Source organism: Eleutherodactylus coqui, chromosome 11 (assembly GCF_035609145.1).
Source record: "Eleutherodactylus coqui strain aEleCoq1 chromosome 11, aEleCoq1.hap1, whole genome shotgun sequence".
NCBI lineage: Eukaryota > Metazoa > Chordata > Amphibia > Anura > Eleutherodactylidae > Eleutherodactylus > Eleutherodactylus coqui.
In genome coordinates this window covers 87,306,738-87,331,188 of record NC_089847.1, presented here as the reverse complement: position 1 = coordinate 87,331,188, position 24,451 = coordinate 87,306,738, and the positions used below count along the sequence as shown (strand labels likewise).

Below are 24,451 nucleotides of genomic sequence, written 5' to 3'. Positions count from 1 at the left end.
CCAAAGGAACACAAACTATAAAAGAATTCCCTTTTTCTGATAATTACCGTATCTACACGTGCCTTACTCCATCTATCTAACATACGTTACCCAACTTTGGCTTATCTCTGAATCTTTCTGGGACTTGTGGGTCTCAGATTCCCAAAATTCTAACTTGCTTTTCTCAACAACTTGCTAGATCCTCTCCTCACGGCTAACTTGCTTTGTCTGTCCTTTGTTATTTCTCTAGCTGTTTCCATATAGGCATACTCCTTGCCTTAAACATTTCTACTATTTCACATGAATTTTTGAGACAGGATTTGTAGCCCCAGTGTCTATAAGGAAGGGCACATCCTCACTTCATATGGAAGAAGGCTCCAAAGTCTGAGTGCCTCTATCCTCTGTTTCCACGGTAGGGATACTGGGGCAGGATCGCCGGGGCTTATGAAAGCAATCCCTGGCCAGGTGGCCTATCTTGCCGCAATTATAACACTTGCGTGTTCCTCTATGGAGTCTGTCCCGGAGCTGGACCTTCCCCTCCTGGTTGCTATAGTATTTGACCGCCACTGCGGGGCGCTCCTCACCCATAGCAAACCCTACTGCCTTTTTATACAAGTCTCTGGGCTTGGCTTGTCGCCAGTCAGGGGTGCATGCTTTTACTTTATCTGCCAATGATGGGCCAATACCTTGCATGAACGCTTCACACATCATTGGGTAGTACACTTCATCTGCACAGAGGGTGAGACCCATGTCTCTAGCCTTTGTTTCTAGTCTGCCAAAATAGCATTCAACGGTTTCATTCTTTTCCCGTCTACACATAGTTAAAGCTGTTTGTTTTTGTAAAGGGTTTTGTTGTCCGCACCTGGGACAATGCCAATAAGGTTTTTCTCTTCGGGGCTCTTGTGGCGGATTTGCAGCAGTACAACTCTGATACTCAGGAAGAATTCCAGAGCTGTTTGCGGTTGGTAAGATCGGGTGCATTCTGGCTGGATCAGGCACCGGGGATGCATACACAAGTATGCCCTCATTCCTCGGTTCACAATCCCACCGTTCTACATTTACCTTTCTACTATATTTGATTATGGCCTCTATTCCTTTATCTAGACCAGCGTCTTTCATAGCTTTCATGTGTTTTGTTCCGTACTGCCGCCAGAACTCATAGTTAAAAGTTCCTGCTCTTTTAAGCCCTATCAGCTTGTAAACTTTACGGGCTTGCTTATAAATGTCCTCCCCCTCTCTCTCCCTAATTATCTCAATAGGGGTCAAGAAAGTCGTAGACTGTCTGGACCCCATACTAATAATTGGACTTGCCGTTTTTGATTTACCCAATCACGGAGTAGTGAGGATGTACAGAACGTCCTCTGGGTAAATCTGGCGGTCGCAATGACCTTTTAGTCCCTTCTGCCAGGTCGCGGCTGGCAGGACATGAATGTTTACTATGGACTTGATGTCCGCTATTTCTACCTCAGTCCTTCGGGTAGATCAGGACAGTCCCTTCTGCCAGGTACGCAGCTGACAGGGCACGTATGCTTCCTTATTAGTAGACCTTTTTATGGAGAGAGAGGAGACCACGGCTCACCTCTATACGCGGCTTTTGTAATCTTATAACAAATTACAGCTAGGAAAATGAGTGCGGCAGTCAAAGTACAACAAAAAGCTATCAGTTCAATGCTTGCAGCAGACAGCATGGCAATATACACATGTGGGTTCTTCCGTCTAGCACGGTTACCAAGAACACCGTAAATAACGGGCAGAAGTATCCTATAAACATGCAGCAACCAACCTTTCTGTCGACACGTGACTTTTGAAGTCAGGGGAGCTCAGATCTAGAATGGTAAGTCAATGGCTTACCTTACACCGGTGTTTTGTAGATCTGAGGTCCCGTGGCCTCCAGTCCAGGTGGTCGGCAGGCAGGGTAGTCAGATATCGGCTGCAGGTAAGGAGTTAAATTCTGGCCCTCGTTGATGCGCCAAGTAATGTAAGGGGTCTAAACACAGACCGTTGAGCTAACGCTGTCTGCTTCCAAATTGGTTTCAGGGTTGAGTACTCAAAGACAACTTAGATGGATGACCACACGGGTATGCGGTTAGCCAAAGAAGAAGTGAAGTTTATTCAAAGAATTACAGATGATATAGAAAAGGTTTGCTGGCGTATGGATTCGATTACTGCGCATGCCCAAGGCCACATAACATCTGCAGATTTTTAATTAGCATTACACATCTTTCAAAGAAGTCTCCTACATGAGCAATGTATCAATGTCCGGTGACAACTGTAACAAAAACAAAATATTTCTTTTAGAAGGGAGTGAACTTTCTCAAGGGAAAGGAGGCATGAGAGAGAGAAAGCTGATAAGGATTCACAGTCATTATTATAATTGGGTCTAACATTTTTCTAGGTAAAAGGTGAAATTAATACAGATACATGATTGAAGCAAAACAAGCAAAGAGATACAAAATGGAGTCGCTGTAGTCTATGATTAAAACGTCGGCTCTTACACGTATAAGCTTAAACCTTTAGCAGAAGAAGACGCAAATTATAAACACATAAGTATTCTGTGAAATACACTTATCAATTTAAAAGGCATAAACATGAATTAACCCCTCACAATAGTGAGCACCCAGAGCTGCAATCTGTGTGCTGTAATATATATTCTTCAGACCACATGGGGTAAACATATCGTATATTCCGGCGTATAAGACGACCTTTTAACCCCGAAAAATCTGCTCTGCAGTCGAGGGTTGTCTTACGCGCCGGGTATACAAAAAAAAAAGTGTCAAAAAAAAAAGCAGTACTCACCTCCCCTGGCGTTCTGCGGCACTGCTGCAAGCTGTTGCTCTCTCCTCGTTCCCGACAGAGCATTGCTTTCTGGAGGTGGGGCTTGAAATCCCCGCCTCCAGAAAGCTAATGCTGTGATTGGCTAACTCACAGGCCGTCAGCCAATCACAGCCATTCAATGACAATTGAATGCCTGTGATTGGCTAACTCACGCGGCGTCAGCAAATCACAGCCATTCAACATTGACACGTGTCTCAGTCTGAATTCATATTACGCGCTTATATCAATGTTTTGCACTTAGAAAGCTACAGGATACCTCACACCCTACTGGAGAAATTCGTATCCACAGTAAGACATTTTGGAGACGCTGCCACTTCTTTAAATATGGCTATTAAATGCAGGGTTGTCGATGACAGGGCTTACTACCACACAGTGAGGGAGAAACACGGGTCAATAAATATGCCTATAAGGCCCCCCTCAAACAGGAGCTTTTTACCGTAGTTAGTGCGGCACTTTCACCACCATGCTTATCGCGGTACGACGCTCCCATTGTTCTTAATGGGACCCTCACACAGCCGTAGACAGCCGCTCGAACGCGGTGCTTTTCAGCACCACAATTTTCAAAAGGGGCATGTACTATTTTTGGGCGTTTAACACGCCGATGTCGGCCGCAACATCGCTGTGTCCGTAAACTAAAGTAAATGGCGGCACATAACCGTGATTTAAATGCAGCGCTTTGCTGCGTTTAAAAAGCGGCGTGTGTGTGTGAGGGAGTGTGCTGCCAGGCTACTTCTCTGTGGTCTACCCTGTACAAAAGCCATCCATGAGCCCAGAGGATGGGTTCACCTGTTCTGGTAACGTGCCATGTGGCTACAACCGTGTTACCAAACGACACACATTTTTACGGCAAAGTGCCACGGTGTTTGTTTATGTCACGGATTTATGCTGGGGAATTCAACTTTTGAAATACAAGGACCATTTAGGAGCGAATTTCGTGTGTATCTGCTGCAAGCTTCCCCCTACAGAGCGCCTGCAGCGAATACATTACCTGTGAAGATGGCCTTAGGCCTCATGTCCACGGCTAAAATAAGATTCTAAATCCGCAGCGTTTTTCCCACAGCGTGATCCACGCCCCATAGGGATGCATTGGACACCCGCAGGTAGTTAAATACCTGCGGAATTCATTTTCCCTTCAGGCGCGGATTGCGTCTGCGGGAAAACACCTGCGGCATGCTCCATTTTAGTGCGGGTCTCCCGCGGGGACGGCTCCCGCAGGCTTCTATTGAAGCCTATGGAAGCCGTCCGGTTCCGCGGAACACCCGTACTTGAATTTCTGCTCTCCGACGCAGTAGCGCGGGAGAGCAGGAGTTGAAGAAAATGGAGTGCCCGGCACATGCGCGCGGCACGCTGCCGGCGTGCCAAGCACATCCGCCAGGTCGATGAAAGAAGATCCGGCCACGACGGAGGGAAGATCCGCAGCGTTCGGACAGGTGAGTTTAATCTTATTTTCAGCCTCATGTCCCCGGGAAAGGAGGGACCTGCTGCGGGATTCTGCATAGAGAATCCGCGGCGGGCCTAATTTTCCCTGTGGACATGAGGCCTAAGGGTACTTTCACACGGGCGGAATTAGCCTTCAGTCCGCCCGGCAACACGAGGTAAAATCCGCACCAAACTCCACAGGGCTACCTGCGAATTAAGATGCGGAATGGAAAATGTCTGGAATCTGCCTGCGATTCCACAGGTTGGCCTACGGATTTCGGTGTTTAATTCTGCAGCGACAAATTAAGTTGTCGGTTTTGGTGCGATTTGTGGGCTATTTTCAGCCTGTGTGAAAGCACACTAAGGCTAACTTCACACGAGTAAGTGCGATATCGGGCTCTGGATCATGGCCTGATATCGCACTCGCCAATATGTGATTTCCCCGCAGATGCGAGGCGTTTTTATATAAACAAAACGCCTTGCATCACTTCGGGGAAGTAGGGATCCTCCGCCATGGCTGACAGCAATGCTGCCGGCCCTACTGACAACAATGTGAGACGCAATGCGATGGCACGCACAAAGATAGGACGTGTCGCGTGATGTTTCCCGCATCGCGGTGCAATGTGGGAAAAGATCCCTCATGCGTATAACCCCATTCAAAAGAATGTGGTTCATATTTGTGCTGACGAACGAGCGGCTGCTACTTGGCCTCTTTTACAGAGGGCAGCGGATGGAGTAAATGTAAAATGGCCGTCACACTGCATTGCGACGGCCATAAGAGAACTCCCTGTGGGGAACGTATATTTTGTGTCCTGAACACTAATCAGGAGCTACATGTAGATGCGTATCTAGATGTAGCTTATGGTTTTATGCGGGACGCAGCGTTTATCTGCACTGCTCCTCTCTGAAGGATGAATGTAGCGCCGTTTAACTAGGAGTTTGAGGTAATATAGTCTTTGATATAAAACAATATTTTAATGAATATTTGTTCTTCTCACTATCCTGTGAGGTAACCACATAAGTACATGTCTGCACAGGGTTCAGCCTCCTAACAACTCGTCAGCCACACACAATGCGCGCTTCATTGCTCAGTCACGGCTTATAGCCGGTTTCAACCGGTCTGAACCAGCTTTCTGACGGGAGTACATACAGCCACCTTACCAGCTTCTCTGTATCACTGCGCCAATGTCAGGGGCCATTTTCTAACACGGCTGAGTCATCCCTCAATATATGAGTGTAGCGAATGATAACCGTGTAGAAGAGGTTAATTTCCTTAAAACTATATTAAAATGCCCTAATGCGATCGGGGGGATTACATTGCACTGTATAGAGTGAAATTAATGAGAACTAGATCATGTAGCAGCCTGCGGAAGGATACAGCACTGTCGGCTAATCACTACCGACGTCATTGTGACGTCACCAAGAGTCTTTATAAGTAACCTCCGCCGCGGCGCCGTTAGTCAGTGAAGCGAAGACATCTGAGGGGAGGAAGGAAGCGGTTCGGCATTACTGTGCTGTACTCTAGCGGGTTTCGGCTATTTTACAGGCCCCGTGCTCCCGCTGTGAGGTATTTGTTCTCATTATCAAGTTCTACAATACCATTTTACCAGACCGAGACGGCAGTTATGTACTATTTGGGGCGCGGCGGGCTTATGGCGGATACGTGAGGTACTTCAGTAGGGCTGTGCAATGTCTAGTGGTTCATACAAAGGGTTTAATGGGTGTTATGGAGGTGCAGAGCAGGTGTGTGCTGCAGGTAGCCGTTGTGCCCGCTCTGTAGTGGGGTTGTATAGCGCAGTTTTGTTATACGGATGGAGGAGGGGAATATGAGTTCTCGCTGAGACATATTCATGGCGGCCGTTCTCCTTGTACTGGTCGGAAAATAGTCTGAAAGATGGCCGCCGGTTGCCTGTCACTGGGCGGGGCTTAGTGTGTGATGCGCTGTGACGTCAGTTTCTGTCATGCGCAGTCTGGTTTGTTGAACGCGACTGCCTTTCTACTGCTTCTGGGCGGAGCTATATCGGGATGGGCGTCGTTTAGCTTTTTCCTACCCCTTGTTTACCATGTACTGCAGTGCTAGTAGTGGTATCTTCTGCCCTCTGCTGTCAGTCTGTTGAATCGTCTATATAGTAAGCTTTATGCTCTCGTACAATGCTGAGCTTACTACTGCCACCTAGTGTGGATGGAGTGATTTATCAAGTGTTTTTTTTTTGTTCATAATCTCCTCTATTCCTACATCACTTTTGAATATAAAATAGATTTCGGTAAACTCTTAATATATCATAAAGCAGCCAATTGCAGCACAGCTTTTCTGTTAGAATACTAAGGGGCAGATTTATAAAAGATCTGTTATGGTAAAATGGTATTTGAAGGACTTTTGGCAATGGGAAAGTAATAAAACAATTTGGGGGCAGGATCTATTTAATAGCTGCAAACTGTGATGTTTGTTTGCCCTGAAGAGTTGCTCCAGCGTACTACAGACAAGCGTGGATCAAGCTGCACACAAGATGTAAAGACTTTTATTTCAGGAGGATCCTTACCACAGAAGATTAATAAGACTGCACCAACCTGAGGCCTGTCAGTGTGATGGCACCTGGAGTAGTAGGCCATCTACTGGTGAATTTTCTGGGACAGTCAAATACTTTCTACAGTTTATTTCACACCAAACTTCCCCATGTCAGCGGGATAAGTATCATACACCAAAGTTTATATTTTTCTGTTTGGGACTCAAGCGGGCAACTGGTTGTTAAAGTGTAACCTTATAGAAAGTTCTGATCGTTGATGGTCCAGGTGCTGAGACCCCAAGTGCTCAATTTTTGTGATAGTAGAAAATGTGTTACTGTCATATAATCTTTGATTACATTAATTGGCATTCATGTTATAAATATTTGTACTTGATTGTAGGATAATCCCATCTCTGGAATCTCATTCCAGTGTTTTGCAAATTAGTAAAATGTAGCGGTCACTGATGTCATGTCACTACAAAGGGCCCTGTTTTCTTACTAGCCTGTATCATTCTAGTTGTCTACTACTCTTTGCTAGGGGAACCGGCTACAGAGCAGAAATGGCTAGCGCTTGCACAAATCTAGCTCTTTAGTGTGATTTGATGGGTGGCTGTGTATTTAACAGCTCCCAGCCTAACCACCAGCTAATGCTGCTGTTAGACTAGAAGGGCTTTGGAACAAGGAGATGTGGCCTTCTATGGAAACAAAGCGCAGCGATGGCTCGGGAGCTACCATGCATGCACTCCAAAGATCCTGGCCATCCCTGCTCTGTAGTAGTCGTTGGTTCCCCTAGCAGTCAACCTTAATACTGATTATCAAGAAAATGGGCGTTTTGCAAAGACATTCCATAGGAGAGTGCTTCAGTTTACTGAAATACAGCACATTGAAATGGGGTTCCCAAGATGGGAATATTCCCGACACTCCAATTCAAGCCTTTTATGGTCCCCATTAACTCCCTTTTTTTTCTTTAGGATACAGTCATAGATCCCCGTTTTCATGATCCTTGCCTACTAGCACCTCTAAACTTCAGGCACCAGCAGTTGGGGCTTGTCTGTACGGGTGCCTGGTAACAGATTGTTCTACTTTTACCAGTATGTAACTTCTAACATGAATTCACATCTGGGAAGCTACTTCACCCATATGTGCCCAGCTCATAGTGGTAAGCAGGCGAGCCATCCAGGTTTTAAGCTGTCGAAATAATCAAGCATCCTCTACCTGGTAAGCTTACATTGGTATGAAGTATTGTCCCTCCCCTAGACAGTGCCCATAGTTGGAGTATATACATTTAACTTCAAAAGTAAGGAAATTGCAGTTAACCCAACCACTCTTGTTTCCAAAGTGCCTCTGCAGTTCCATATTTTCTTGGGTCTGGTTTTTCAAGTCCCCAACTGACAAATACCGATTACGCCTACAGAAATAATCCACTACTAGAGATGAGTGAACGTACTCGTCCGAGCTTGATACTCGTTCGAGTATTAGCGTGTTCGAGATGCTCGTTACTCGTAACGAGCACCACGCGATGTTCGGGTTACTTTCACTTTCATCTCTGAGACGTTAGCGCGCTTTTCTGGCCAATTGAAAGACAGGGAAGGTATTACAACTTCCCCCTGCGACGTTCAAGCCCTATACCACCCCCCTGCAGTGAGTGGCTGGCGAGATCAGGTGTCACCCGAGTATAAAAATCGGCCCCTCCCGCGACTCGCCACAGATGCATTCTGAGTCACATCAGGGACAGTGCTATCTTGGTGGAGCTGCTATAGGGAGAGTGTTAGGAGTTATTGTAGGCTTCAAGAACCCCAACGGTCCTTCTTAGGGCCACATCTAACTGTGTGCAGTACTGTGGAGGCTGCTTTTTGCAGTGTTGCACTTTTTTTTTTTTTTGGTATATCGGCCGTGCAGAGCACTGCGCCCTGCAGGAATACTCCAGGGACAGAAGTGCTTAGGCAGGGACAGAAGACATATTAATTATTGATTGAATATAGGCAGTGGGCCTTTGCTAAAAAAAATTGGGCAAAAAATCTATTTGGCCTGCCTATCACTGTGCTCAGTGTTCTGGGTCTGTCTGTGCTGGGTGTAGTAGTTCTACAAAATCATACGCAGCCAGCTAAGTGTTACAGCAGGCTTGCGCCAAATTATTTCCTGGCTCTGTCTGGGCTCTGAAATCACCGCTGTGTTGCAGTTCACAGTGCAACACTGTGCAGTTCTGCGACATACTCCAGGGACAGAAGTGCTTAGGCAGGGACAGAAGACATATTAATTATTGATTGAATATAGGCAGTGGGCCTTTGCTAAAAAATTTGTGGAAAAAAATCTATTTGGGCTGCCTGTGAGTGTCCTCAGTGTTCTGGGTCTGTGCTGGGTGTAGTAGTTCTCCAAATTCATACGCAGCCAGCTAAGTGTTACAGCAGGCTTGCGCAAAATTATTTCCTGGCGTTCCGTAAGCGAAGTCAGCCTCCAACCACAGGCCAATAAGCGGCACATTTAATTACAGCGTTCTGTTTCTGCGCTACTGGTAATACACCATGCTGAGGGGTAGGGGTAGGCCTAGAGGACGTGGACGCGGGCGAGGACGTGGAGGCCCAAGTCAGGGTGTGGGCACAGGCCGAGCCAGTGCGGTGGCCAGGGGTAGAGGCAGGGCCAGACCGAATAATCCACCAACTGTTTCCCAAAGCGCCCCCTCGCGCCATGCCACCCTGCAGAGGTCAAGGTGCTCTACGGTGTGGCAGTTTTTCACAGAGACGCCTGACGACCGACGAACAGTGGTGTGCAACCTTTGTCGCGCCAAGATCAGCTGGGGAGGCACCACCACCAGCATGCGCAGGCATATGATAGCCAAGCACCCCACAAGGTGGGACGATGCCCGTTCACCGCCTCCGGTTTGCACCACTGCCTCTCCCCCTGTGCCCCAACCTGCCACTGAGATCCAACCCCCCTCTGAGGACACAGGCACTACCGTCTCCTGGCCTGCACCCACACCCTCACCTCCGCTGTCCTCGGCCCCATCCACCAATGTCTCTCAGCGCAGCGTCCAGACGTCGCTAGCGCCACTGTTTGAGCGCAAGCGCAAGTACGCCGCCACGCACCCGCACGCTCAAGCGTTAAACGTGCACATTGCCAAATTGATCAGCCTGGAGATGCTGCCGTATAGGCTTGTGGAAACGGAGGCTTTCAAAAGCATGATGGCGGCGGCGGCCCTGCGCTACTCGGTTCCCAGTCGCCACTACTTTTCCCGATGTGCCGTCCCAGGCCTGCACGACCACGTCTCCCGCAACATTGTACGCGCCCTCACCAACGCGGTTACTGCCAAGGTCCACTTAACAACAGACACGTGGACAAGCACAGGCGGGCAGGGCCACTATATCTCCCTGACGGCACATTGGGTGAATTTAGTGGAGGCTGGGACAGAGTCAGAGCCTGGGACCGCTCACGTCCTACCCACCCCCCGAGTTGCGGGCCCCAGGTCGGTGGTGGTATCTGCGGCGGTGTATGCTTCCTCCACTAAACCACCCTCCTCCTTCTACGCAACCTCTGTCTCGCAATCAAGATGTGTCAGCAGCAGCATGTCGCCAGCAGTCGGTGTCATGCGGCGTGGCAGCACAGCGGTGGGCAAGCGTCAGCAGGCCGTGCTGAAACTACTCAGCTTAGGAGATAAGAGGCACACGGCCCACGAACTGCTGCAGGGTCTGACAGAGCAGACCGACCGCTGGCTTGCGCCGCTGAGCCTCCAACGGGGCATGGTCGTGTGTGACAACGGCCGTAACCTGCTGGCGGCTCTGCAGCCTCACGCACGTGCCATGCCTGGCCCATGTCTTTAACTTGGTGGTTCAGCGCTTTCTGAAAAGCTACCCACACTTGTCATACCTGCTCGGAAAGGTGCGCCGGCTCTGCGCACATTTCCGCAAGTCCCACACGGACGCTGCCACCCTGCGCACCCTGCAACATTGGTTTCATCTGCCAGTGCACCGACTGCTGTGCGACGTGCCCACACGGTGGAACTCTATGCTCCACATGTTGGCCAGGCTCTATGAGCAGCGTAGAGCTATAGTGGAATACCAACTCCAACATGGGCGGCGCAGTGGGAGTCAGCCTCCTCAATTCTTTTCAGAAGAGTGGGCCTGGTTGGCAGACATCTGCCAGGTCCTTGGAAACTTTGAGGAGTCTACCCAGATGGTGAGCGGCGATGCTGTAATCATTAGCGTCACCATTCCTCTGCTATGCCTCTTGAGAAGTTCCCTGCAAAGCATAAAGGCAGACGCTTTGGAATCGGAAACGGAGGCGGGGGAAGACAGTATGTCGCTGGATAGTCAGAGCACCCTCCTGTCTATATCTCAGCGCGTTGAGGAGGAGGAGCATGAGGAGGATGAAGAGGAGGGGGAAGAGACAGCTTGGCCCACTGCTGAGGTTACCCATGCGGCTTGCCTGTCATCCTTTCAGCGTGTATGGCCTGAGGAGGAGGAGGAGGAGGAGGAGGAGGATCCTGAAAGTGATCTTCCTAGTGAGGACAGCCATGTATTGCGTACAGGTACCCTGGCACACATGGCTGACTTCATGTTAGGATGCCTTTCTCGTGACCCTCGCGTTACACGCATTCTGGCCACTACGGATTACTGGGTGTACACACTGCTCGACCCACGGTATATGGAGAACCTTTCTACTCTCATACCCGAAGAGGAAAGGGGTTCGAGAGTGATGCTATACCACAGGACCCTGGCGGACAAACTGATGGTAAAATTCCCATCCGACTGCGCTAGTGGCCGAAGGCGCAGTTCCGAGGGCCAGGTAGCAGGGGAGGCGCAGAGATCAGGCAGCATGTACAGCACAGGCAGGGGAACACTCTCTAAGGCCTTTGACAGCTTTCTGGCTCCCCAGTCAAGGCTGAGTCGGCGGGAGCACTGTAAAAGGATGGTGAGGGAGTACGTAGCCGATCGCACGACCATCCTCCGTGACGCCTCTGCCCCCTACAACTACTGGGTGTCGAAGCTGGACACGTGGCCTGAACTCGCGCTGTATGCCCTGGAGGTGCTTGCTTGTCCTGCGGCTAGCGTCTAGTCAGAGAGGGTGTTTAGTGCAGCTGGGGGAATCATCACAGATAAGCGTACCCGCCTGTCAACCGACAGTGCCGACAGGCTAACACTCATCAAGATGAACAAAGCCTGGATTTCCCCAGACTTCTCTTCTCCACCAGCGGACAGCAGCGATACCTAAACAATACGTAGGCTGCACCCGCGGATGGAAGCATTGTTCTCTATCACCATCAAAAACGTGGACCTTTTAGCTTCATCAATCTGTGTATAATATTCATCCTCCTCCTCCTGCTCCTCCTCCTGAAACCTCACATAATCACGCCGAACGGGCAATTTTTCTTAGGCCCACAAGGCTCAGTCATATAATTTTTGTAAACAATTTTTATACGTTTCAATGCTCATTAAAGCGTTGAAACTTTCACCTGAACCAATTTTTATTTTAACTGGGCTGCCTCCAGGCCTAGTTACAAATTAAGCCACATTAACCAAAGCGATTAATGGGTTTCACCTGCCCTCTTGGTTGGGCATGGGTAATTTTTCGGACGTACATTAGTACTGTTGGTACACCAATTTTTCGGGGCCCTCGCCTACAGTGTAATCCAATTAATTTTTTGCCCACCTGCATAAAAGCTGACGTTACATCAGCTGTGTTGGGCAATGCAATGGGATATATTTATGTACCGCCGGTGGTTTCCAGGGAGCCACCCATGCCGTGGGTCCACACGGAGTTGTAACTACATGTGTCCACTTCTAAAGAGCCCCAGTCTGACTGGGGCATGCAGTGTGGGCCGAAGCCCACTTGCATTAAACATGACATTACCTCAGCTGTGATGGGCAATGCAATGGGATATATTTATGTACCGCCGGTGGCTTCCTGGCACCCACCCATGCTGTGGGTCCACACGGAGTTGTAACTGCATGTGTCCACTTCTAAAGAACCCCAGTCTGACTGGGGCATGCAGTGTGGGCTGAAGCCCACCTGCATTTAATCGGACGTTACCTCAGCTGTGATGGGCACTGCAATGGGATACATTAATGTACAGCCGGTGGGTTCCAGGGAGCCACCCATGCTGTGGGTGCACACGGAATTCCCATTGCGGAGTTGTACCTACCTGTGACTATTTATAAAAAACCGCGGTCTGACTGGGGCATGCAGACACCTTGACAGAATGAATAGTGTGTGACACATAGGTTCCCCATTGCTATGCCCACATGTGCAGCTCCTGATGGCGGTGGCACAGGATTATATTTCTCATTGCTTCTGTACAGCATTGTGGGCTATCGCCCCGCCCCTTTTAAAGAGGGTCGCTGCCTAGCCGTGCCAACCCTCTGCAGTGTGTGCCTGCGGTTCCTCCTCATGGCAGACGCACTAATAAATAGACATGAGTGTGGCGTGGCATGAGGGCAGCTGAAGGCTGCGCAGGGACAGTTTGGTGTGCGCTGTGGACACTGGGTCGTGCGGGGGGGGCGGGGTTGGTCAGCATGTAACCCAGGAGAAGTGGCAGCGGAGTGTCATGCAGGCAGTGATTGTGCTTTGTTGGAGGTAGTGTGGTGCTTAGCTAAGGTATGCATTGCTAATGAGGGCTTTTCAGAAGTAAAAGTTGTTGGGGGGGGGGGCACTCTTGCCGCTATTGTGGCTTAATAGTGGGACCTGGGAACTTGAGATGCAGCCCAACATGTAGCCCCTCGCCTGCCCTATCCGTTTCTGTGTCGTTCCCATCACTTTCTTGAATTGCCCCGATTTTCACAAATGGAAACCTTAGCGAGCATCGGCGATATACAAAAATGCTCGAGTCGCCCATTGACTTCAATGGGGTTCGTTACTCGAAACGAACCCTCGAGCATCGCGATAATTTCGTCCCGAGTAACGAGCACCCGAGCATTTTGGTGCTCGCTCATCTCTAGTCAAGACTAAGTAGCAAGTATAAATAAGGGACACCTTCACTTGAAATACTAGGACACAGGGGCGTAACTATAGGGGATGCAAAGGATGCAGTTGCAGTTGCACCCAGGCCCAGGAGCCTTAGGGCTCATGTCCACGGGCAAAATGAGATTTAAAATCCGCAGCGGATCTCCCGCGCGCGGATCCGCACCCCATATGGATGCATTGACCACCCGCGGGTAGATAAATACCCGCGGATCGTCAATAAAAGGCATTTAAAAAAAAATGGAGCATGAAAAAATCTGGACCATGCTCCATTTTCATGCGGGTCTCCCGCGGGGACGGCTCCCGCGGGCTTCTATTGAAGCCTATGGAAGCCGTCCGGATCCGCGGGAGACCTAAAATAGGAATTTAAAGCATTTACTCACCCGCAGCGGACCGCGAAGCTCTTCTCTTCCTCACGGCCGCATCTCCCTTGCTTCGGCTCGGCGGATGTGCCCGGCGCATGCGCGCGGCACGTCGACGACGTGCCGGCGACGTGCCGCCGGCGTCAGGAATTCATCCGCCGGCCGAAAATGAAGATCCGGCCGTGAGGAAGAGCAGAGCTTCGCCGCCCGCTACGGATAGGTAAATGCTTTTAAATTGCTATTTTCAGCGCTCATGTCCGCGGGGCAGGAGGGACCCGCTGCAGATTCTACATGTAGAATCTGCAGCGGATCTGATTTTCCCCGTGGACATGAGGCCTTAGGAGGCCCATAAGGCCTCTCTTCTCCATATAGAGAGCCCAATACTATGAATAAAACATATTTGGGGGCCCTGTTACAGATTTTGCAATAGGGCCCAGAAGTCTCAAGTTACTCCTCTGCTAGGACCCTTATTGTGCAAGCACTTTTAAGCAAGGGAAAGTGCCTTAAATAACCTCGGAATGGCTGAGGGTGGAAAAGCTTCATGACTAGTCGGAAGTCAGTGCAGCAAGTGGAGGAGACCACGGAGAAGAAAGATGGTTGTCACGGATGGCTCTGTAATCTGTCCCGGCAATGGCCGCAAGGTGCCTGGCTCAGTCGCCACATAGTGGCAAAAGGGTTTTACAGTCTATGATTTCTAACGGTGGTTTGTCACATGATGCCAGCACTTGATCCGGGACTCCAATAGTTAATGGCGAAATAACTGACAAGTTCTGGTAGCTTTGAAACTGGAAGTGCACAGTTTTACTTCAGCTTGTTTTGCAATACAACAATAAAAACAATGGCAGTCTTGCAGTAATTAGCAAACAAACGTTGATGCACAATTAAACCTTCAACACTCTCTCTCTATTTGGATCTAGAGGTTACTCAGTAGAATTCCCACAGTCCTGGTTATCTGTTGGGCTAACTGGAAGATTATAATGCAGTTAAAGAAGTGAGCTTTAAAATTGGCCTCTTTACTTTCCCTGGCTTTGACTTCACCAGGTTTGTGTAACTCACTGCTTTAGTGGAACAGGTGCCAAACTTTCTCCTCCACACTGCTGCTGATGAAGCTGGTGAATCCTGGCTTCCTCACTCAAGAACACGATATCTCTGCTCTCACTGCAGAACTCCTCCATCCCCATTGGTTCTAAAAAGTGAAACATTTTCGTTTTAGTCATGTATCTTGTCAAATATAGTAAAAAAATACTCATCCAACGAGGACAGTCATAGTTATGGAATTTGAAATACATTTATTTCTCGCTCGTGTCATTGGGGTACACAGCAAAGGCCGTTGGATATAGCTTCTGCCACTAGGAGGCGACACTAAGCGCAAAAAGTTAGCTCCGCCCTCTGGCTATATCCCTCCTGCCGACAGCAGGCTAATTAGTTTTTAGCTTAGTGTCTCTTAGGAGGACAGTCGTGCCCGTTAGGGCTAGTTTTAAGGGCCAGGGTTAGACGGAGAGGCAGGATGCTCCCCATCAAACCCGAACGGAGAGGAGGGCGAACAACCTCGGGTTTGTCCAGGTTGCTTCTTGCCCGGCCCGCCTCAGAAGAAAAGGTGGCACATCCGGATCATATATATCTGCATGTGGCCCGCCAGCGAGAGCCCCCCGTTTGGTGCAAAGGTCCACATCCCCTACCCGTTGGGCAGGCGATGTTACAGGGGTAGGCTGCTGGAACTGGGGAGCCGCTATTTCCACCAGCAAGCACGCAGCAGGCGAGTATGCGCTGGCGACCTTCCCTTCCCCCCCCCTCCCTTGGCTCTCCCAGTATGTTGCGCTGTGTATTTGTTGTTTTGGGCAGCATGGCGTAGGATAAGCGCTAGCGTGCCCATATTATAGTGCAGCGGCTGGCAGGTTAATCTCTCTCTCTGCTCCCTTTGAGCTCGCGGGCAACGGGTGGGGGGGGCTGTTTCTGGTTGATGGCTTACCTGGTGGTGTTCTGGTGCCGGTATCCGTTGACATGGTGCCGCCCGGGTCTTGGGCTCCTGGCAGGGGGCACTCTTGCAGCATATGGGGCACAATAGGGAACCTCTGTGCAGCCCTGGGCGCGGCAGCAACACTCTGTGCCGGAAGGGGGCGGGGCGAGCGTGGGCCGTGGGCTCACTGCTGGGGGCGTGGCTTCATGCCGCCAGGGGCGTGGCCTCGTTGTGATGCACTCCATCCCCTCCCTTCCTCCCTCCCTCCCTCCCTCTCTTAGGATTGTGAGGAGGGATGATGTAGTGAAGCAGCATATCGGGAGACAGAGCGCCAAAGATTGAGACCGCCCTGCGCCTCCACTCCTTGCTGCTGTGCTTGCTCAGGCTGGAAGCTCCAGGAGGCCTCTTCAGCATCTGCAGACTCTCGATCCAGCGGCTCTTCGGACCTCGACAAGGACCCAGGGTAAGCTGCCTGGCGGCTATCTCTCCCCTCTTGCTGCTCATCCCTCCTGCCGGCGGTAGGCATAGTGGAGGATAGTTTGCAGCTTTTTGCCAGGTCGAAATCCCAGCACCATGTCCGACCCCAGAGTTCTGGAGGCTGGACCAGGGACAGCAAGAGTAATGCACTTTGCTTGCTCACGCTGTAACCTAGAGTTCGCATGCGGACAGGCTGAGACGTTTCGTAGAGACTGTTCCCCAGCGAAACAAGTGACAGTGCAAAGCACCCCTCCCCCGTTCAGCCCCCATTTATGGCCGAGCTGGAGTGGGCCCGCTCCTTGTCCCTTGCGGTGTCGGTCCTCACTCGGGCGTCTGGTGCGATTTTGGAGAAGTTGGCACAGGATGCTTCCGGTTCACGTGAGAGAAATAGAGATGGCTCGCAGCGCGGCCGTCGGCGAAGACAGGACAGGCCCCCGGACTCACGGCGGTCCTCTCGATCTCAATCCTCCTCGTCGTTTTTGCGCTCCTCGGGTACGAGGTCGCGTCGATCCTCAAAAGAGAAGGTCTGTTCGGACGAGGATTGGTCTGAATCCTCCTCAGACTTTGTCATAGAGGAGGATCAGGTCCTTAGATTTTCGGCGATGGTGGAGAGCTTAGGGGATGCGTTTCAGCTCACTGAGCAAGAGCCACAGGCGTCTGGGATATTGTTTTCTTTTAGGCAGCCCAGACGCTTCCCGAAGACCTTTCCTGCCCATGAGGCCTTTGACTAGGTCCTATCTAAGGAGTGGAAGGCACCGGGATAAGCGTTTTTTTTCCCCAAGTTTAATTACTTGGACGGGAAATACCTCTTCTCACAAGAGTTAGGAGAAGTGGTTGATCACACTGCTAGTTGATCCACCTATCTCTCGCCTGGCTAAGCCTATTATGCTGCCTATGGCGGAGTCCTCCAATCTCAGGGATTCCAAGGATCGAAAGGTCAAGGCGTTGGCAAAGACCGTTTTGAGGTGGCTAGGTCGGCTCTTAAGCCTGTGTTTGCCTCTTCCCGGGTCAGTAAGGCTATTACTGACTGGGCAAAACGGTTACGAGGGGGAGTCCTTGAAGGGGCTTTTCCCGGGAATTTGCCGGGCACAGCACAGCAGATGCAGCCAAACGGGTGGCTCAGGCCTCTGTGGTATCAATGGCAACTCGCCGGAGCTTATGGTTAAATTCGTGGGATGCAGATGCTTATTCAAAAGGGTCGTTAAGCAATATGCCCTTGGGAGGATCTCGCCTTTTTGGCACCGAGCTAGTCGAACTCATCTCAGAGGGTCAACGGGCATTCTAAGCTGAATGTTCCTGCTCTCGTCAGATGGCGGCCCCCAGCCAGCTTGAGGCCTGGCAAGTACCAGTATGGATGTCTGCCTGGGAAGCCCAGGTCCCGTTGACTTCTACGGGTGAAAAGAGCTTGCTTTTGCCGCAGAATCGTCCAAAGCGGTCATCCCCGTATGAGGGTTAAAATTCTAAGTGCAACACCAATCGGCCCCACCCCACTTGCCCCGCTGCCGGCGGTAAGAAAAGACACCACACAGGGATCTGGTATCATTCCTCACACGGGAGAAAAAACTGCGCACTTTATTACAGATTACATGAGATCTTATACCCTCTGCCCTCTCACCACTAGGGGGTGATGGGCTCATAATCATATATGGGCAGTCCGGATTTCCGCCTTAGACAGTGAGGCGCCTCTGGCTTATACAGAAAATCACGTATTTAATTAACTCCAATGCAAAGAATCACCCACAAAATTCCAAGAAAGCGGCTTTAAGCATGCAGTCTTCGTATCTCTTCCTCCCCTCCTCCACTTCGTCCTTCGTCTGGTTCCTTTGGACATTCTTCCTCTGTTTTGCCTTGCAAAGCATCTTGGCATATCTGATTTAAGGCGACGTATTAAGTTTTTTATAGTTAGTACAAATGAGAATAAAGTTAGTATACATAAAAAGAAAGGCATATAACTATATCTATATAAATGTATATATTCCAGTGTTTTCTTTTCTACCTACAAGGATATATATGTATCCCTCTCACCCGCAGCAGAGACGTTCGCTCCTGTCGCCGGACGAGTCCTCGCAGGATGGAGAGGAAAGGTCCACAGGAGCAGGAATAAAGGAAGAGGCCTCCCTTTAAACCAAGGTCTCTTGGCGTGGGCCTCAGCCTACGAAGAGTTCCAAAAGCCCTCCGCATGAGGGACTGCCCCCAACTGTTTCGGATAGGGTGGGGGCTCGGCTTCTCCAGTTCAGACAGGTCTGGTCGACTCATGTCTCAGATACCTGGGTGCAGGAGGTCGTGTCCAGGGGCTATGCGATAGAGTTCCTGACGCAACCACGCGTCCACCCCTTTTTTCGGTCCAGAACCCCGGGGGACCGAGGGAAAGCGGCAGCTTTCCTCAAGGCGGTCCACACTCTCTATTTTGCAGGGAGTGGTGGTGCAATCTCTCCCCGAGCATCACTTCGCGGGGTTCTACACTAATCCTTTGGTGGTCCCCGAAAAGGCTGTCTGTCCGATTGTGGATCTAAAGAAGTTGAACAAGTTGATGGCGGTTCGTCATTTCCGCATGGAATCTGCACGACCGGTCATCGCATCCTTGGAGGCAGGGGAGTTCCTTTCCTCGATAGATATCCAGGATGCATATTTACAAATCCTCATTCGTCAGCACAGGGAACCTGGTGCAGGCAGGAATCCGGTCTCCATATAAATGTATTGGAGCTGCAAGCAGTATTCCGGACCTTGCAGTTCTTTGCACATCGGCTGGAGGGAATGCCAGTGCGACCGCGGTGGCTTGCATAAGCCATCAGGGCTGGACCTGCAGCAGAGGAATCACTTGATCGGATGGCATCCCGCTTCAAACAGAAGCTTCCAGCCTAGTTGGCCAGGTCAAGGGACCCCAGAGCACTAGCAGCGGATGCGCTAATGGCTCCCCGGACGGGTTGTCATTACCCCTAGGTCTTCCCACAAACTCCTCTCATTTCCCGGCTGCTCAGGAGAATCAGGAAGGAGGGCTACCTGTGATTCTCTTAGTCCCAGATTGACCGCGAAGAACATGGTACGCTGAACTCATGGACCTGGTAGCAGTCGTGCCCTGGTGGTTACCCCTGCAAAAAGATCTTCTCTCTCAGGGTCCCCTTTACCAACAGAATGTGGCTACGCTGCGTTGGACAGCAAGGCGGTTGAGGCCACGGTACTGAGGGCATGGGTTTCTCAGACCCAGTTATTCAAACAATGATTAGGGCTAGAAAGCCGTCGTCATTGAGAGTATATCACCGGGTAATTCCAAAGAACAAACACTAGAATATGGTGTGCTGTGCTGTCAGCTTGCTCACTTCACTACCACTGACGAGGGCTCTGTGCAGCCAATACGTGTCTGGTTAGAGATGGGTACACCTGACAATTTTAAATATGACTAAATAGAGAGGATTACAAATTTTGCTCTGCAGGCAAGCGTGGATTACACTTTTTCCTGCATGGAATTTTTTGCTATATCACCGGGTGTGGAAAACGAGGCATTTTTCGTTGGCCCGCCTCCTGTCTTTTCTCCAGGACGGGTTGGACTTGGGCCTGAGCCTCAGCTCCCTTAGGTTCCGGCCTTTTCGGTCTCCGCTGCCACCCTGGAACCTAAAGCTGGTTCTGGATGCCATACAGGCCCATCCGTTTGGACCATTAGCGGAGATACCGCGGCGGCTGATGTCTCGGGAGGTCGCCTTCCTGGTGGCGGTTACCTCCTTTCGCAGGGTGTCGGAGATTGAGGTGCTGTCTGCAAAACCACCCTTTACGGTTTTTCACCAGGATAGGGTGGTGCTGCGACCGGTGCGGTCTTTTCTCCCAAAGGTGGTGTCAACCTTCCACATTAATGAAGACATTGTACTACCATCGCGTCCAGAGGCTGTTCCCCCCCAGGGGACGGGCTCTACATACCTTAGACCTAGTCCGCGCCTGAGGACGTATTTGGACCAGACCGCGTCCTTCCGGCGCTTGGGTTCCCTGTTTGTGATACCGGATAGTCCAAGACGTGGTCTTGCAGCATCAAAGGTGACAATTGCTCGCTGGTTTCATTCGGCAGTGGTGAAGGCCTACCCGGTTAGAGGTAAGACACTGCCATTCCAGGTGACGGCACACTCCGCCAGAGCAGTGGGGGCTTCATGGGCGGTAAATCACAGGTGTGTAGGGTGGCTTCCTGGGTATCCCTGCACGCCTTTTTCTAAGTTTTATCAGATGCATACGTTTGCATCAGCCGACGCTTTGCTGGGTCGAAAGGTTTTACAGATGACTGTAAACTGACCGCATGCGTTTATGATTTATTTATACCCACCCTTGGGGATGGCTGTGGGACATCCCACGGTCTTTGCTGTGTACCCCAATGACACGAGCGAGAAAAGAGGATTTTTTACTCACCGTAAAATCTCTTTCTCGTCTCGTCATTGGGGGACACAGCACCCGCCCCTCTTTCTTTACATGACACAGTGGTGGTCCTGGTCGGACTCCGGATTCTGTAAGTCACACATGGTCATGTGTTTTTTTCATTACAGTTAAATTTTGTTGATGTGTCATATTGCTAACTATTGTTGTCTCTCTGTTCCCGCATGGCTACTTCAACTGCTGGCATGACAAACTAATTAGCCTGCTGTCGGCAGGAGGGATATAGCCAGAGGGCGGAGCTAACTTTTTGTGCTTAGTGTCGCCTCCTAGTGACAGAAGCTATATCCCACGGTCTTTGCTGTGTCCCCCAAGGACAAGACGAGAAAGAGATTTTACGGTGAGTAAAAAATCCTCTTTTTGCTTTACTTTGAGCCCTGACAGGCACCCATATGGCCAATGGTTCTCTCAAAAATGGCATATAACCAAAAACGTGGAAAAGTTGATTTTTGGAAAAATCAAAACAGTTCACGTTGTAATGTACTTTCAAGAAAGAAGGTGTAAAATATATAATGAATATTTACATGTAAAAAAAACTATATATGTCATTATAATTTCATTTGTTTTGATGGCCCTGGCTTCGAGAAATCTTCCTCTTGAGCAGGTGAAAGCTCCACATGTCATTCGGTAAACATAGAGTCTTCCTCATCGTCACAGTCTTCAAGTTGAAGAATTGCACATTTTGGCATGAATTGCCACCACAAAAGTTACAAAGACCTGAGTATTTCAGTTCACCTTTGCAGCAACTGCAACAGCTGCTGCAACTTCTGCAATTCCAGGAAAATCATGTGCAGTAGAAGCCCAGGAGCAAGATCTGTGGTGGCGGTGACAGGAGTCAACCCCTGATTATCGAGCTTCTACTCCCATTCTGTAGGACTTTTGTTAGCCCCCAACCACTTTTGAACTTGGTTGTTCTGCAGGCATGGTAACTTGCTGCATCTTCTGTTGGGGGCAAACGAGCAAGATTAATCTTGATGTTGGCTGCAGATGTACTGGTAGCAGAGACTATTCAAGGTATCTTTTTTTCAAATCATGTCCGTACAGAGCCACAAAGCACGTCTCCCCAGCTTTTGTTATGGCTTTGTGACTGGAATCTGGATGCATGAAAACTGCAGCCAGTTCTAAAAGGTGGGGATTTTTGTCCAAGATAGTGGCAGACTTGGTTTTACCCTGGCCAAAAGGTGCAGATGTGGTGTTGCACCCACTGAACGCATGTATAAAAAGCACTGCCTTGGTGAATGTTGAATGGGCGCAAGAGGAGCTTGAATAATGACAACAGCAGGCTTCACCTCTGCTACTCTTCTATAGATAGACATTTGTTGCACCTGAGCCCAAACCATTAAGGAGGTCCACATCTTCTCCTACTATGATTACATGGTCAAATATTGAACTTTTAGATAGTGCCATGTCAATGATGTCCTGATCAGCGTCTTCTTCGCCCTACTTCCTGAATGCATCACGAAGAAGTGTGATGAGGCGCCTCTTGTTGTTTTCATTGATTAATAGTTTTTCCTGAGGTAGTTGGATGATTGTGGATTCCTCAAAAAGTATGTTACTGCAGAAGTAAGCAGATGAGCGTCGCAGTCATTTAGCTCTTTTGGTGTTTTTCTTGGCGGCCTCTTCAGGGTAACAGTAGAAAACAATCGAAACATTGCTGCCAAAGTGTTTTTTTTACATAGCTGACATAACCTGAAACAATGGATGTTACAGAATTTTTCTTGAGCCAGACAACCTTCTGTAAAAGGTATCCACCATCCACAACTACATGTGCATTGGTGTCAATTGGTGTGTGGCTAGCGAGTGTAGTAAAAGCAGAATAGAGACTTGGTTCCCTTTTGCATCGGTTCCCTTTCGCATCCCCTGTTCATTGAACAAAGACATTGGGAATGGGGCTAATTCGTACTTGAAATTATTTTTCAATTCCTCGTCCGATTTCTTTGTTATGCACACCCTCTGGAAAATTGTAAGTGGATCGATGACTATGCTCTTGTTTGCCACTTTAATAGAGTTGGTGATGGATGTCAATGTGGCTACTTTGTCATTACGTTTGAAGGTTACTTTTTTTTTTTTTACAATAGTTTTATTGAAAATTTTCAATATATAGAGAATATAGCAGTAGAAGAAGTTACACAGGCATACCATATTGGAGTGATTACAAAGCAATGTATAAATTGGCTAGGCTCATTTGAAGGTCACTTTACCAAATGTGTTACCAACAATTTTCATCACTCCTTCAGTTCCCAGTTCTTAGGCCATATGGCAATTTATGTCTTGACCTCCTACAATTCCACTGCTGATGGAATGCAACTTATCAGTAATGGGAAATGGATGGTGGAGAAATAACCAGTTTTTCAGTTTTTCCACATCAGCAATATCTTGACTGATTTGAGAAGGCCTCATATCAACATGTTGTTCAGCAGTAGGACAGGAGATGTCACAGAAACGTTCCACTTCCTTGCATGTGTTCACTATAAACACCATTCCTGCGGTCCACCATGCGAACACACTGCTGGAGATTCCCTGCCCCTGCGTCAATCCATCATAGCTTTTTATTGACCTCACCAGCTTCTGCTCGATAGTCAAATCTGTCCGCAAGCTGGGCCAAAACCAGATCAGATCGGTGGATTGTAAAACCTCCTTTTGTGAACATGTCAAGCTCAGTTGAATCCATTCGCTGTTCTAGAGCAATCATATCTTGCAGGTAGGTATAGATGTGTACTCTTTGTGTAGAACAAGTGACCAATTGAATGAAAGAATGGTAGCATTTTATGGACAGTGTCCAGGTGAAGCTTCTGCAGTGTCCAAGAAGCAGGCCCTCAGCCTAGGAGACAGCAGGGTTGAGTTTGAGCCTTGTCACGGGGCTCTACCATCTCCCACCCTGAGGGTAACAAGCGCAGCCATCCAAGGAACCAAGAGCAGGCTATTAAATGGGCATAACCCAACTGTGGTTTACCTAAGTCTTTTGTCACGGGTGATGCCACCATTCCGTCCTCTGTGGTGAATTCCAGCAGGTGTAATAAAGAGTCCACACACACAGAGATGACTTTTAAAGGCTGAACACGTCAGTAAAGTCTGTTTACTTGAAGAATAAACTTGTATAACTTGGAAACAGTCCAACAAAAATTTACATCCACCTTCCTGACACTGGTGCAGGAGGACCTGTGGTGTGACAGGGAGAAATCACGGGATGACAGATGGGTCCCACAGGCCAAGTTATCTGTGGGTTTTCTGTTCTCGGCCACTCCTCTCTCTCTCAAACTCTCTACCAGTACACACTCACACATTAGGGTAAGTACTAAGCGCTGCACGGTGGGCTCTCGCAGACTTGTGGTTTCTCTTGGTCTTTAGCATAGAGGCCTGGGTAGATTGGGCCCAGGACACACACATAGCATTCTCTCTGCCTCTTCCATCTTTCCTGCAGACAGGCTCCTCTCCTGATCACTCCAAGTAGAAGACTGATCGAAAAAGACGTCACTCATGCACCTTGCAACCACATGACATACAAAAAAATATATTTTTCAGCCATAACACAGACAGTAACCCATTTAGTGCTGCAGATA

At 49.4% G+C, this 24,451-nt stretch overlaps 1 long non-coding RNA gene across 1 annotated transcript; it reads left to right on the top strand.

The window, feature by feature from the left end:
* The first annotated feature begins 5,714 nt into the window (after nt 1-5,714).
* Nucleotides 5,715-7,178, top strand: LOC136582137 (uncharacterized). The gene is made up of 2 exons (XR_010787140.1): nt 5,715-5,800; nt 6,693-7,178. It is a non-coding gene; the product is annotated as an uncharacterized lncRNA (long non-coding RNA).
* Nucleotides 7,179-24,451: the final 17,273 nt, after the last annotated feature.